At 38.5% G+C, this 17,051-nt stretch overlaps 1 pseudogene; it reads right to left on the bottom strand.

Moving 5' to 3' along the window:
• Nucleotides 1-3,437: 3,437 nt before the first annotated feature.
• Nucleotides 3,438-4,711, bottom strand: LOC118835409 (annotated as a pseudogene).
• Between the last annotated feature and the right edge of the window lie 12,340 nt (nucleotides 4,712-17,051).

Raw genomic sequence — 17,051 nt, 5'->3', positions numbered from 1 at the left:
TAGTTGACTAATTTCTTTGCTGATGATGGCTCTTATAGAATACTGAATCTGTGTTCAGTTTTTTTGGCAGAAGCAGAAAGCCTACACTTAGGATCTTCTTAGGGTTTTTTGGTTGGCTCTTATGGCTATACTCTGAGGGGTTTCTACTTATCAGGCGGTAGGTTGTAAGTATAGGTGAAAACAGAGGCAAAACTTGTTTTCTTGCAATCTCCTCTTCCAAGTAGCAGATATTAGTGAGGTCTGTTACCAGGCCCAATCAGAGGTCTTCCCTGATCCCTGCTCTCAGGAGTCTTCTCAGTCCATCTCTTAATTCCATTCTGAATCACTTAGAGGTGTTGTTTGGATCAGCCACACTGATTCAAAGCAGTCTCATGTGATAAGACTAGTCTTTAACTCATAATGACAAATCAAAATCACATTTTTGTCAGCCAAGCAAAAACTAGGCAATGTGAATTTGTCCAATAGGCAGCAAGCAGTTCTAGGGATTTGCTTTTCCCAACTATCATCCTCAAGGTCCTTATGTGAGTCACATGCAAATGAAGTGCTGGGAAATAGGACACTTTGGCTATCTTTACTCTGTGTCTTTTCTCCGTTGGCTGCTTTCTCAGTGTTTTTCTCACAGCTTATTTTTTCCTCTTTCTAATAATAAAATTGTCCAAATTCTAATAATAAAATTGTCCTTTACATTTGTATCCCCAGTGCTGAAGAACAAAATGCTGTAGAAGATAGAGAGATGGACTTTGACAAAATGGGTCATCAATGGATGAAAAGCATTTATTAGGAACTTAACTATACACTAGTCACTATATTAAGCTCTGAAGTTACAAATACAAAAATGACATTTTTGTTGTTCAGTCATGTCTGACTCTTTGTGACCCAGTTCTTGGCAAAGATACTGGAGTGGCTTGCCATTTCCCTCTCCAGCTCATTTTACAGATGAAGAAACTGAGGCAAACAGGGTTAAGTGGCTTGCCTGGGGTCACACAGCCAGTAAGTGTCTCAGGTTAGATTCAGACTCAGTAAGATGAGTCTTCCTGATTCCACACCTGGCACTCTATCCACTGTACTACCCAGCTATCTTTAAAAGTGATGTAATCCCTGCCTTTAAGGAGCTTATATTTTAATAGGAAGAGATAAAGATATAGAAGAGTGGTAGGTAGAGAAAGCTATTTTGGTTTGGGAAGTCACAGGAATGGTGACTGAAACAATAAGACAGTTTGATTGACATGTCCTTTCCAGAAGTAATGGCACTATTGATTTGATCACTGTCTCAGAACAAGAGGTAGAAAAGAGCACAATGGCAAGGAAAATGACAAGTCAGGTCAAAGGCTACTACTTGGTATAGAAGGTTCTCGCTAATCAGGAGGGCACAGGTGGGAATTCCAAAGGTGTGTGGCTTAGGTCCTCCAGGGCATGATATCTAGATGTCTGGTTTAAAGGATGCATCGGTGTCAGGGCAGACAGCAAGAAAGTGACTGGTCTAAGGCATGATCATGTCTGGGGCTAGCTAGATAAAGGAAGTGCCCAAGGAGAGAGTCAAAAACTGAGTGGCTTGACTCCCCCTTGGAATTGGGGATTCAATTGTTGCTAGCCTCTGAAATACACTGCATAACTCAGGGCTAGTCTTTAACCTTTCAATGTCCCATGCTGTATGACCATAAGTTTGCAAGGCAGTTGCCAGTCTATGTCGGCAGAAGGTGTTTCCTTACCAGGAGTTCCCTATACTAAAGGAATCACAAATATGATAAAAATTGGCTAGCAGAGCATCTACTGTATAGCAGTATGTATTTTATTTATATATATGTACACATATGTATATATTTGTATGAAAATATCTCATTAGAGCAGGGAAATGACCTTGAGTGAGGACTTGAAGGCTTTCTACGGTATTCCATGCTCTGGCAATCACCACCAAAGCTTTAACTAGAAAGGCTTTAAGTAAAGGCTTTGTGAAAAAGACTGTTACCCAAGAATCAGTCTTGCTAAGTTCAGAGAGGTTCATTACCAGGTGATGTTGTTTTTATTTTTAAATATTTTTATTTTAAATTTTAATTAGGGAGGGGTATGGTAAAATGTGTAGGTGTAAGGAATACTCCCATCAATGAAATCATTGTCTTTCTTAAGCACTGAAGTAACTTAGAGGAGTTAGGCAATTGGGCAAGGTTGAGGGATTGACTACATTCAATTTTGAATTTGGATTTCAGGGAATTGGCAGGCATTTCCAGTCCCATTGCTGATAAAACATGCACTAAATAAACCCTTTGTTTCACAAAACAAAGTTGCCTTTTGATGTCATCCTAATAGCTCAAATGTTAGGGTTTTTCCCCCAATATACAATAATTATATTGTAACAGAAACCAGGCTGCACAAAAGCCTACGTGATTACAATGGAGGATGATCTTTTCAAAGTTGAAGTTTAAACTCATCTGGCGACACAGAGAAGCTTCCCACCGCAGCTCAAAATGCTCATCTCCCAGGACTGACTGCCCCATACAGACTTTTCATGAGATAGTCTGTTTATTGCACAACCACATTTAAGAGGTCTGATGGGGTGGTGACAGACAGAGGGACAATTCAAAACTTTACAATCATGCCGATATTAAAGTGCAGTCATTTCACCGAATTCTCTTCCTCCATCTCTTGCTGAGAAAGGGGAGGAGAGAAAATGCTCATTTCTTAAATTACATTTTACTTAATTCTCCAAGTATATGGATCCTGATAGGAAGGGTCAAAGGTTAATTCAAGCAGAGGGAGGGAGAGAAACTAGGGCAGATTTGGATTTTTGGGTTAAAGAGAAAGGACAGCAATAAAAATGGGGGAGGAGGGGAAAGTTAAAACATCTTAGATGTCCAATGGATGAGAGCCACCTCTCTTTTCTGTTTTTTTTTTGAAGCCAAGATGCTGCATAACAGTAGCATCTAAGATTTTCAAAAACAAACTCTGTGATCCAGGATGCCTCCATCAGTCATGGGAGGTTAATAAGAGGCAGGAGTTAGAACTGGGCAAGCATTCTTTGGAAGATTTTAGCATCATAGAGATTTCTATTACATGGGTTGAGTGATATTTATTGTCTAGATTAAAACTCTTGAGTAACACTGTAATGCCAGGAGATCTAAGACTGGGAGAAGAATTCTTGTTTTTGGAAGGGATTTTTGGTAGAGTTACTCCAAACATAAAATGTTTTGGAAAAGTTGTCGAGGATGGGTTGGGGATTTTGGTTTAGATTAGATCCACAAAGCTCCAAACTACTTTCAGATGCCATTAGCCTACTCACAGGTCTTTTTCTGAGATAATTTCAATGCTTGAGCATTAAGAACTGTGCTTGAAAGAAATTCTCACACCACTCCTATCTTTGCTGGCTCAATCATCTCTCTGAATTTTGAACAGCAGAGTCTGTAAGTGGGAAGGTCATCTGTGCTCTCTTTTTCCAGGGAGAGTTATTTGGTGACTTGGTGAATAGTATGGGCAAGGTGTTCTCTATTGCCTGATGTGACTCCTGCTACAGAAATGCAGCCATCTTTTGTCATATAGCTGGAGAATTCCTTGGTCAGCCATTCCACCTGCTCAGGTTTCAGGCCTGTGAAACAAAACATACCAATCTGGTCAGTGATGTGTTGCCAATTGTGGGAGGACTCCTCTTTCTTGAGGTTGGAAACCATCTGGGTCTGCATGTTAGTGATACAATCTGCCATGCCTTTTACCTCTTGCAACCACCGACTCCTCAGGTCAGGACTATTCAGGATTGTGACAGCAATTCAGGCCCCTTTGAGAGGGAGTTTGGAATACATGGGACAATCAGGATTTTCAATTGGGATTCTACCCTTGTGGCTTCATGAGCTTCTTTACAAACCATGATTAAAGCTGCCACACGTTCACCATATGGGCCCATGTTCTTGGCATAAGACTGACAGAGAGACATTAATGCCCTGATCAATGAAGTAGAGAACAGCCCAGGTATCCCTGTTGCCATCTCCACTGATGAAGCCTTGGTATGTCCTGTTAAAAAAGGCAAAGAATTACCTTTACTTTACCAAGGATGCTATTTCTTTCCATTGCTCAGGATGAAGATTGACTCCAGTGGGGTTGTGAGCACAGACATGTAGAAGGATGACATTCTGTTCTGAGAGTTTTGAAATGTCTTCCATGGCTGTAGTAAAGTCAAAGTCACAGTTCTTGGGGTCATAGTAGCTATAGCCATTCAGCTGCATGCCATATCCCTGAAGATGGGGGTATGATTTCTTCAGGATGGATTTGGAAGATCAACATCCTGGCTGAATCTGAAGAACCATTGCAGAAAACTGGCTCCCAACCTCAATACTCCAGTTCCAGAAATGGTCTGTACGGTGACATATCATTTGCTTTTCAGAGCCTTGTTACTTTTTACCCAGGGCCAACTCCGCTGATGCCTTGCAAAATCCAACTAGTCCTGTGATGGGAAGGTACTATTTGTCCATGTCCTTATCTGCAATTTGAGTATCTGCCTTATGGACACTTGGAAGAACATTAGGCTTCCCATTGCCGTCTTGGTAGGCTCCGACTCCCAGATTCATCTTCTTGGTGTTTGTGTCCTTCTTAAACGCTTCTGTAATCCCCAAGTTAGGTTGTCTATATGAGTCCACCAGAAGCTGGCTCTGGTGGTGGCGGCAGCATGGAGGCCTGGGTGGAAGGGGGTGGCTCCAGAGAGCAGGCAGCGGGAGTACAGCAGTGCCATAGCAGGCAGAGAGACGGAGAGCTGAGCGGCTGCTGGCGAGAGAGGGAGGGCAGATGCAGCCACACCTGAAATGTTAGTTTTAATTGCAGATTATAGTTTTGCCTCCAAATATGCTTAGAGTAGAAACAGTTTCAAACATTATGGCTTATTTTGGCAGAGATGTTTACCTAGTGATGTTACCTAGTAACAGTCCTCACTTACTTGCCAAAGAAAACAACAGCTACACCACCACCACCACCACCACCACACCTTCTTATTAGGTCAGTGGGATTTTCTCCAGTTTAAAGTTCTGCCCAAATACTCCTTCAGATGAAGTGAGAAGTCTTGATACAACTACTCACTATCAGAACCCCCTCTTTCCCAGAACATCATCCTTTTCGTAATTAGCCCATATTTCTTGAGTGAAGAGTATTGTGTTAGGCCTTAGGACAAGAGAGACAGCGTGGTACAGTGTAAAGACTGCCCACTTTGAAGTCAGAGGATCTATTTTCATGTACTGGCTCTGCATCTTCTGCCCAGGTGACCTTAGGAATGTTATTTTGCTTCACTGGGCCTTGGTTTTCTATGGCTACAATGTGGGTGTTAGATGACATTTCCTCTCTGGCCTCTTCCAGTTCTACATTTTGAACGTTTGAACAATTATTATGGTTCCTTTTTTACCTCCTTTACTGTATGTTTCTGTGAATAGGTTTGTATGTATTACCTCGATTGGCTTCTGTTAGTCTTGCTTTTAATTACATAGTTGTGGTCAATGTGTATGTTGCTCTTCTGATTCTGCTTTTTCCCTCTGTATCAGTTTATAGAATCTTCCACTTTAAAATAATTATTTATGGTATAATAATATTCCATTTCATTTGCATACCACAATTTGTTCACCTTTCCCCCAAAGGGCACATTGTTTATTGTTTGCTTCCATTTTTTCCCATTATTATAAACAAGGCTGCTTAGAAAGATTTTATACCTTTAACATAGACAACCATCTGAGAAAGGTGCACATCAGAGTTTTAAACTTATTCTCCAAGGGTAGCCTATATTAGAAGAATTTAATAGATATATATCATGTTGCATCTGGCCTACCTCATCTCTGGGGAGATTGTGATTTTTCACTTCTGTGGGAAGCAGACGGATGGCCGTGGCTGTCTGCTTATTATTTTACTCTCCTATCTAAGAAGATTATTGAGCTAAGATTATCTCTACCTTTTACATATCAGATATTTACAGTCTAGGGGTACAATGCTCTCTTTCTGAGGGGAGTGTACAGGATAAAATTGGCTTTTCCTGGTCTTCCAAGAGGGGAGTAGTCCTGCCCTAGTTCAGAAGCAGAAAAGTTAGCTTGCCACCCAACAGATGTTTATTAAAGAAAAGAGTAAATATTGGTCTTTGGTAAATAATGACCAAATATTTATTGAAACAAGCAATAAAACACTAATCATGGAAATTATATCATTATGTTGGATGATAAAACACATGTCAGAAACACTGTTACTAAGAGCAGAGGAATCTCAGCTCAATCAAGGAGAAAATGATCTCAGCTGGCTAGTCCGCTCTTAGTCTCTGGAGACATAATCATGGAGAATCAAGGGATGTGTTAGAGTATCTGCATTTCCCATATGCCTGTGACTCTGGAGATGCTGTCCATCATTAAAAACCTGCACCTTACCTTTTGACAAGTCTTTCTTTTTATCTTTCCTCCCACCTTGAGTCTCTCTGCCAATCCAGAGTCACAAATCCTCCTCTCCTCCTGCGTACAAAGCACTCAGTGTCATAGGTCTATCCTTTAGGGAACTGCCCAAGTCCACCTGAGAGTGGTCTTGCATACATATAAGTCATTTTCCTCTTGTCAATAGCCTTACTTGCAATAGAGTTGCAGAAGTGGAAAAGTTGGTTTGCACATTTTTGTAACTCTTACTGAATAATTCCAAAATGCATTTCAAATATACACACACATACATATATGTATACACACAAACACACCCATATGTGTATACATGTGTATATATAAATATATATAATGCAATTATATAATGTATATGCATATATGTGCATAAACACACACACACAACCAATTCAAATGTCTTCCAACAGGGTAATACAATGCCTGTTTTAATGCAGATGTATTAGCATTCAATTTATTTAATCTTTGAGGGTTAAATCTGTGATTTAATTGGTATAGGGAACTCCTGGTGAGGAAATAGCCTCAATCAAAGCAAATCAGCACCTGCTCTGCAATTTATAGCATAGACTGGGGTACTGAGAGGTTAAGTAGCTTGCACAAGGTTGGGCATTCATTGTGTGTCAGAAGCAGGACTTAAACCCAAGCCCTTACTTCCAGGCCACTTATCTCTATATAGCCTCTATCCACTAACCAGCCCTTCCCCCAACTTTTATTTTCTTTGCTAATTTGATGGGCATTAGGTGGAATCACAGAGTTATTTTAATTTCAATTTCTCTGATGAGGGATTTTGAACATTTTTTTTCCATGAGGCTTTTAATCATTTGTATTTCTTCTTTTAAATACACAGCGCAAACCTTTTTGAAAATGATTCTATATCCCTTAATCCATGTATAGGCCTGGGACTTAGCTAGGATGAAACATGCACACATTTATAATAAAAAAGACCAAAAATTTCAAGAAGGAGCTGGAGTTGGTACAAAGTATTAACTCTCTTTGTAGACACGTCATTTGATTTTCAGGAATAGTTGGGAATATATTCCTTTCATTTCAGCTGTCTGCTTTTTTACTCTCTCTTTGGCTTTGAACTCTAAATAGTCACCAACAAACCTACTTGGAACCACCTCTGCTTACAGACCTGTGTGACCTTCAAATTAATTTCTTTTTCCTGTCATAATCTTCTTTCCACTGTTTCCCAATGAAGATGATAGTTTCTGCAACCTGAGGAATTCCTTAATTACAGGCACATACTAACCTAACCATAACTTTAAAAAAAGAAGCAATGTTGAGACTTCTAAGTTGCACAAGCAGCAAAATAGAGGACTAGACATTTCCTGTAATTCCTATGACCTCCTGAATCACTCCAAAACAGAAATTATGTGCCAAAGGTACAGCAACTTCAGCTCTCTCCATAGTTTAGGATAACCAGAATCCAAAAGAATGTTTAAAAAACAAAACAAAACGTGAACTAATACTCATTGATTCTGAGGTCATTCAGCACTCCTCCATAGTCTTCCATACTACTGGCAGAGAGGCTACACTAGAAGGCACAAAAACCTAACACATGGGTTAGGGCTTATGATAAAACCTAATCCCATATCCCAGTCCTTTTCCCCTCTTTCCAGTGCCTTGAAGACCCCAAATTCAGGCTGAGAAAGTTTGTTTAAGAACAGCCAGCCATCAGTAGTCCTTTAGGAGCAAAAGGCCTGGTGGAGAGCATAGTCTTATAGCTTGAGTAATGGAAAGCTCTGAATTGTGAGTAATGAGGCAAGTAACCCTGTAGCATCAGTGCTGAAAAGCTATGAACTGGCATTGTAGAGGGAAACAAGCCCAAAGCACTAGCAGGGCTTTTCTGTTGGTGTCAGGGCAGATAACCCAACAGCATAAGCTTGAGTGTTCTTGGAACTTTCTAGATGGAATAGGACAGGATACCAGAACAGGACACTCTGTGTGTGTGTGTGTGTGTGTGTGTGTGTATGTGTGTGTGAAAGGGGGGAAGAGGAGGCTGTGTAGTACTCCACTAAGCCTGAAGGAAAGAGCACAGAATTCATCTGTGATCATATAAAAGTCACTTGGTGCAGAGATCTAGGCTGATAAACTGAATTTCCCAGTATGGAAGGAGACTGAAATGCTTTGAGATCCAGGTGCTAAGGAAACCACCATCAGAAGGGCCAAAGTCAGAACATGAATAGTAAAAAATCAGGACAAAACAAAATACTGAAACCTCCAAAGATTTTAGTGCAAAGAAAACTCAAAGACCTTGAACACAAGCAGATAAAACACCAGGGAAAGCATTAATGGCAGAAGGAAATATGACCTCCAGATCTAGTAAATGAATTCAAACTCTATGAATTAATGCTGCAAAACAAAAGAAAATGACCTAACACTTGATGAGACAGATGACCTTACGGAATGTGAGGAGAACGTGGATCCATAATACTCTGTTCCTATGTGGTTCAAAAATGAAGTGATAGTGATGAGGGCAGAATTTATGGTCTACATAGCAAAAAGAATAGGTAGAACAGAAAAACTAAAGTTTATGATGTCAAATGTCACCAAAGAAACAAAAGAAATTGGCAGTGCAAACATACGGAAGTGAATTACTATCTAGAAATAGAGTAGCAAAAAACAATAACATTAAAAGAAAATATGTTCACTATGAAAGCAAAACGTTACTGATCTCAAAGACAGAAATGTAGAGGCAATCTAAGGAAGAAGAACTTTCGTTCTCGTTCAGTTGTTTCAACTGTGTCTAACTTTTCATGATTCCGTAGGGAGATTTCTTGGCAAAGATACTGGAGTGGTTTGCCATTTTCCCCTCCAGCTCATTTTACAGATGAGAAAACTGAGGCAAGCAGGGTTAAGTAATTTGCCCAGAGCCACACAGTAAGTCTCTGAGGCTAGATTTGAACTCAGGCCCGTCCTGATTCCAGGCTAGGTTCACTATCCACTGCACCACCAGGCTGCCCAAGGGAGAACCAAATGGGACAAAAATGATTAATATCACAATTCAGGAGACAGTAGAAGAGAACTATTTAGAACTTCTGAACATAGAAAATGTTTGTTTGTTATTTTTGAAGAGGTCCAATGACATCACAGGTTGATGACTTGACTTGCGCATGAATTGGAAATAAGTGAAGCAAAGTTGAAACACCAACTGAAAGAATAAAATCCAAGGTATAAAGATAGGTAAAGAGTTGTTAACACTATCCCTATTTGCTGATGAGATGATGATGATGATGATGATGATGATGATGACTTTCTTAGAAAACCCTCGAGAATCACCAGAGATACTAATTAAGACAATTAATATGTTCAGCAAAGTTTCAGGCCAGAAAACACATCCTCAAGAATCAATAGCATTTCTATATAATACTAACAAAATATGAGAAGCAATAATAGAAGGATAAATCCCATTCAAAATTACTACAAAATACATAATATATCTGGGGATCAAACTCCTAAAGCACAAAAAGACAACAATACAAGTAGCTGGAGAACTATTCAGTGCTCATGGCTAAGCCAATCCAATGTAATAAAAATGACAATACCACCAAAATTAACGTATATGTTTAATGCTTTATCAATCAAATTGCCAAATGGATACTTTTTTTTTTGGCAAACAGCATTTTATTTTTTCTAATTGCATGTAAAGATAGTTTTTAACATTCATTTTTATAAGATTTTGAGTTTCAATTTTTTCTTCCTCCTTCTTGACCCCCTTCCTCAAGACAGCAAGCAATCTGATATAGGTTATCCATGTGCAATCATGTAAACATATTTTTACATTATTCATTTTGTAAGAAGAAACAGAACAAAATGGAAAAGCCACAAAAAACAAACAAAAATTGAAAATAGTATACTTTGATCTGCATTTAGCCACCACAATTCTTTCTCTGGATGTGGTTAGCATTTTCCATCATGAGTCTTTTGGAACTGTCTTAGATTGATGAGAAGAGCTAAGTCAATCATGGTTGATCATCGCACAATGTTGCTGTTACCGTGTACAATGTTCTTCTGGTTCTGCTCACTTTACTCAGCATTAGTTCATGTAAGTCTTTCCAGGTTTTTTCTGAAACTCATCCACTCATCATATCTTAAAGTATAACAGCATTTCATTAAATTCATATACCATAACTTGTTCAGCCATTTCCCAGTTGATGGATATCCTCACAATTTCCAATTCTTGGCCACCAGAAAAAGGACTGCTATACATATTTTTGTACATGTGTGTCCTTTTTCCTTTTTTTAATGATCTCTTTGGGATATGGACTTTGTAGTGGTATTGCTGGATCAAAAGGTATGCATAGCTGGATTGCCCTTGGAGCATAGTTCCAAATTGCTCTCCAGAATGGCTGGATCAGTTCATAACTCCACCAACAATGCATTAGTGTCCCAGTTTTCCCACATCTTCTCCAGCATTGATCATCTTCCTTTTCTGTCCAATCTGATAGGTATGAGTTAAAAGAATATAAAGGGGAAAGGTAAAAAGAAGTGATGAAGGAGGAATAGTACTTCTAGGCCTCAAATTATATTATAAAGTATGAGTCATCGAAATTATCTGGTATTGTTTGAAAAGTAGAAAAATAGGAAAATGAGAAAAAATTAGGACTTAAAAGTCTGTTATTTGATAAAAGTGGAAAACATAACTAGGAATTATTTGATCAAAAATTGCTGGGAAAAGTGGAAAGCAGTGTAGAAAAAATTAGGCTTAGACCAACATCTTATACAATATTTCATAATACATTCTAAATGGATATCCGACCTCAGTATTAAAGGTTGGATTGCTCAATGATTTTAGAAAAAACATTTTGAAGAGCAAAATGAGCAGAACCAAGAGAACGCTGTATACAGTAGCAGCAATGTTATTTTAAGATAAACTCTGAGTGAATAAGTTATTTGGACTATTATAAATACTCAAATTAACTATAAAGGGCATGTGAAAAAATATTCTTTCTGCATCCAGAGAAATACTGTTGTTGTTTGTCCTTCCTTCTTGACGAGGACCATGACATCTGGAAGATGATGCCATGACTTGCAAGTGTATTGGATTTAAGTGAGGGACAACTGTGTAAGGTCACCAGCCTCACTTTCTCCTTAAGAGCCATCTGGGTCCAGTGGCAAGATATAGATTAAAATGACAGGAGATAGCCCCATCCAGAGAAAGAACTGATAAATAGAAGTATTTATAGAATAATTTTAAATATATGTTCCCTTTTGTGTCTAATGGCAGCTGTATCTAGGGTGGGGGGGGAAGGAGGGAAGAAAAAAAGAAACTTACAAGATAATTTTGTTGTATATTTGAAAGGAATAGCAAGTTGCGTGTAGTAGAGTTGCAGTTTCATGTGCAATCATCTTTTTTCTTGTGCTATGTTATGGAAATGCCTGTTTTATTCCATAAATTAAAAATAAAAAGATCATACTATAAAAAAAATTGAAGAGGAACAGATCACATACTCTCAAAGCTGTGGGCTTAAACAGACAAGAGATAGAGGCAAAAGATAAAATAGATAACTTTGATTATTTGAAACTGAAATGCTCCTGTACAGACAAAATTAATACACTTAGGAAAAGAAGGAAAAGTAGAATGGGGAAAAAAATCTTTGTATCAAATTCCAATATTCAAATGATATTATAATTTTATTTTCTGTTTTGTTTTGTTTTGTTTTGGAGGGGGGTAGGCAGGGCAATTGAGGTTAAGTGACTTGCCCAAGGTCACACAGCTAGTAAGTGTGTCAAGTATCTGAGGCCGGATTTGATCCTCCTGACTCCAGTGCCGGTGCTCTACTCACTGCACCACCTAGCTGCCCCTATAATTTTAAATAAAAGTAGTGAAGAAAAGATACATGATCATTTAATATGTTACATTATAACACAATATGGTATAACTATATTATTATACATTATACAAATTTTCCTTATTTTAATATAACATGCATATAATACATTGAATATGTATCATGTTATAACACATTATTCTTGCGTGTAATATCAGGCTAGTTATGCTATATTATAGTATTTTACTTCCCTTTATAGTAGAAAATAACACAACATTATTATTACATTTTATTTTTCACTCACATTAGTGCTAATCTGTCTACATCGTAATACTAATATCAAATTATTACGTTCTGTTGTGTTTTGTTCTGTTATACCATGCCCTGTCCTGTCTAGTCATGCTAGGCTGTATCATGGCATGTCATAGATTATATAATGTTACACTATCTTATATCCTTACAACTATGCTTTGTAGCTCATTTGATTTTCTTGATTTATGCTGAACCCATGATTCCTAGCATTAATATCCAGTAATGGGAAAGGTGAAAGCTGATAAAACCTGAGAGGACACTGCCTGTGTCTGGCAGCGGAGGTTAGAGAAATGATCCTGTTGTTACAACATTTTCTCATGGGAATATGGCTAAAGGCAAGCACATTATTTATTAATCATATTAGGTCCTCAATGAAGCATGAAATGTCATATATTTATTGTCAGAACATGGGTCTTAGGTATTTTACATAAAATTAGGAGATCTATTCAATGATGTATGGCCCTATCCAAGAGCAAGTAACATTTTATGAGTAGAAAAGAACTGATTATCCATGATACAGTACAAGCCTGCCAACAAAGTTGTGCCCCTTGCTGATATTTTTAGCCAAAGGATCTTAAATGGTATTGATTTCGAAATTAAAGTGGTGTCTCAGACAGATGGGCTGTAATGGAAGATGCAGGGAAAGACAGTGTGCGCTGAAGATCACTAGAGTATTACTTTGCTATTTGAAAATCAGACCTGTACCTTGCAGCCTGATCCTTCTTGGTTGTGACTGGCTTGGTGAGCAAGGAGAACTCTCTTGATCAGGCCTATTAAGTCATGGAATTCTGTGCGGTTAGAACCTTGGCTGAACTGGATTAATAGGACTGCTCACCAATCTGGTGTTTTATCTGAGGTGTGGGGAAGGGTTCCTTGCCAATATTTTGGTATAATGAAAACACACACACACACACACACACACACACACACACACACAGAAGATTTAGTCAGAAGACTTGTGGTTAAATCTTTGTTCTGCTACCTCTGTAATATTGGCATGTCAATGAATCTCTTAGGCCTTGGTTTCCTTATCCTTAAAACAAGGGATTTAGACTGGATAATAATTTTTACAGTGTCTTGCATTCAAAAATCATACGATCCTAAAAGGTCTTCCGTGAAGCCGCGATATTCCTGTCTAGGGACTTCATCCTTTTATACATAATTTTGCCATGAGCCAACTTTGCTGGATGGCATATGCTGCAATCAGACAGGGAAGTTGTCAGTATGCTCTCTGCCCGCAGAATGCCCATAGTAGGCCGTGACATTTCTCTGAGGCTGGGTCCTCAAGCTGCTTATAGGATAGGCCCAAAGAGGATCCTATTCTTTCTTTTTTGGAAACGCTTTGTGCTGAAATAGCATGCTTGTCAAAACTGCCAGGCATAAACTTGATGGGTGCTATATAAATAGACCGACAGGTAGCTAGACAGATAGAGAGCACTTGGCTGGTTATAAAAGTAGGGTGTGCTTGGAGCCAAATGGCCGGCTGCAAAGTCAGAGGGAGGTCTTTTCAATTTACTGTATAAACTAAAAATAATCACTGTTTCTATCCGAAGGCTTCCTTTTTTCCCCTTGAAGTTCATCTTGTAGATAAATCAAATGTGTAAATAGGATTATTTGTGCAGTGCCGAGCACAGTAATTGAAATAAATTTGAGGACAAATTATGATTTAGGATCCAACTGAACCACATGGAATCAACAACTCTTATGGTGAGTTACCCTGGTGCAGAGAAGTAATTTGATGAACTTATCATCTTTGATCAGCTCTCTCCTGGCCAAAAGGTTTCTTTTAAGGCCAATATTAATACCTCATTTCTGAACATTGCAAAACATATTGTTAGGATATTATGGGGATAGATAGCATGAAAGAGGGGCAGCTAGCTGTTACAATGGACTGAGCACCAAGCCCAGAGTCAGGAAGACCTGAATTCAAATTTGGCCTCAGCCTCTTACTAGCTGTGTGACCCCTGGGCAAGTCAAGTCACTTAACCCCTATTTGCCTCAGTTCCTCATCCGTAAAATGGGGACACACTGGAGAAGGAAAGAGCAAACCATTCCAGTATCTTTGCTAAGAAAACTCCATGGATAACATTCATGGGTGTAGCGTCAGTCATAACTGAAGAACAACAAAGCATGAAAGAAGATATAGTCAGTCTTTAACTTTTCTGGGGTAAAGTTCCTAGAAAATGGCATGAAAGTAAAAAATGGGAATGTTGATACATTAAACCTATGGGAAATAAGGGATTAGTTTCCCATGACCACCCAAAATTGTCATCTTTCTCAGGAGATTGCTGAAAACACACTTTTCTGCATACAATTCTTTATAAGAAAACACTAATTCTGACATGCACTTTTCCTAATGCAGTAACCATGAAATAATTCATAAAATGCAGAGAAGAGGAGAGGCAACACCTGACAGGAAGAGGAGGGGTGGTGGGGGAGGTGTTGAAAGAACTCCAAGGGGCAATACCTGTCATCTCCAATCTCCCTTTGGGTTCAGTAGTTGAACTGTTCCCTGATGAAAAGCACATGCTTCAGGGTGAGTCTTAGGCCTTTGTCAAAACTCAGAACTCCCATCCAGTGTTGCTCGGACAATTAAGTGTCTCCAAGAGGGCAGGGATGACCACCATCTCATTTATCCACAAACAGCCACTTTCCCATTTTTTCTATTACTTCATCTAATACTTGAGTGGTCTGGATTGGATAATAGTGGTTTGGACTGGATAATAGTTTTTAAGGTCTCTTGCAGTTCAAAAATCATATGACCCTCAAAGGTCTCCTTTGGGACTTTCTAGAGCAGATTCAAGAACACTTTTATGAATACTTTCTTCCTTTTTGCAGATACAAATGCGTATCCTGTCTCCCATTATTTCTTTACTGCACAAAGCTCGAAATGTGCCTAGTTGCCAACGCAAAAATGAAAATGAGGTTACTAATAAAATCATGCGAATGCTTGAAGTTCCAAATGTTGAGGACTGTATATTAAATAGTTCCTACTGAGGCATAAACTATTGGATAGCCCATGTGCCCTGCTGGTATCTTCTTGATGTTGGGAGAAAGCAAGCAAGACTCCCAACATGTTTATTGGGTATTGGGATAAACTTGTGTGAGGTTATTGACATGAGTCACACAGGATGGGCAGGTACAGATGGGTTATGAGCAATATCACGAGAGGAAACACTCATAGATGTCATATATTATTTTGTTACAATTCTGTCCATTTTTCTTTATGAGTTCATTCTCAAATTAGTGCCTGTCTATCTACCTCTTCTTTCAGATCCCTCCTTAGATGCTATCTAGAAGGAGAATATATTAATAGAATATAAGATCCCTGAGATTAAGTACTCTCATTTTTATTCTGTATCCTTAATTTCTAGTACAGGGCCTGGCACAAATTAAGTATGTAATAAGTGATTTTTGAAGTGATTGGAATAGCTTATTTTTTCCCCATTTGAAACACTTCCACTGCTCTCAACCCAAAGATTTCTCAAACTATCCTGTAAATTTTGGATTGTGCTGTTTTAAGATATAAATGAACAGTGAAGGTCTCTTGTAATTGGACAATCAGTCTATGATATTGACTGAGTGCCTATTTTGTGTTGAGTACTTTATGAGGAGTGACACAAAAGTCAGAAGAGGGGAGAGGGATATAGAACACATCTATGGTATGGTTTCCTGTTCTCAAAGAACTTACAATACAGCTTGGTTTATGACCATATTAAAAAAGGACTATTCATACTTACTAAAGAATTTACAAATGAGATTGCAGTCATTTCTTAGGGATTTAATTCTTAGGTATTAAAAACTATTCAGAGTAGGGCAGGATTAATCAAGGAAAAATTTAGTGGGGACGTCAATGTTAAACTGGATTTTGAAGGAGAGAAAGAATAGACCTATAACTTAGCAGACAGAGGAGTCAGGGTAGGAAAGTTGGGTAGGAATAATGGCTCATTCAAAGGCAGGAATAAACAAGTTGTAGGAAGAGAATGACATTTAAATTTTATTTCACCACACCTTAAAGGTCCTTGAATTCCTGTGAGCCTTTAGTGGTCACCTAGTGACAATGAGTATCAACATAATGAAGGCTCAGATCCAAGTAACTGTGAGGAGAAAAGAATTCTGTGCAGACCTGGATAAAGTCAACCTGAAGTGGCAACATTAAAGACATCGATAGACATACTGGAAGCGATCCCAAAGTTCTTATCAAAGTCTCCAGACCTCACAGGATTGGGCCACTATGGTCACGCTATTACACTCTTATATAACTCTCTAGTTTTATTTTAATAATTCTCCATCATGCATTGTCATGCTACGAAGTATTAGCTTGTAATGGTGAGCATTATTTTTTCCCTATCAAACCAGAGAAACTCACTATGATTGCACCTTAAACTTAAACAAGCTTATTAATTCATTATTGTTGTTCTTATTAGTGGAGTTTTATGTTAGACCCTCAGTGCTAAACTGGCCTTTGCCCAGTGTGCCCATACTTCTCAGTAGAGGTAGAATAAGGCATCGCAAGGTGATAGCAAGATCATTTGCTAGGCCTTAGTCATAGCAAATAAAACCATTTCTGAAGAGTTTC

The sequence above is a fragment of the Trichosurus vulpecula genome, chromosome 2 (genome assembly GCF_011100635.1).
Source record: "Trichosurus vulpecula isolate mTriVul1 chromosome 2, mTriVul1.pri, whole genome shotgun sequence".
Classification (NCBI taxonomy): Eukaryota; Metazoa; Chordata; class Mammalia; order Diprotodontia; family Phalangeridae; genus Trichosurus; species Trichosurus vulpecula.
Note: the sequence above shows the minus strand (reverse complement) of the source record. Positions and strands in the feature narration are given on the sequence as shown.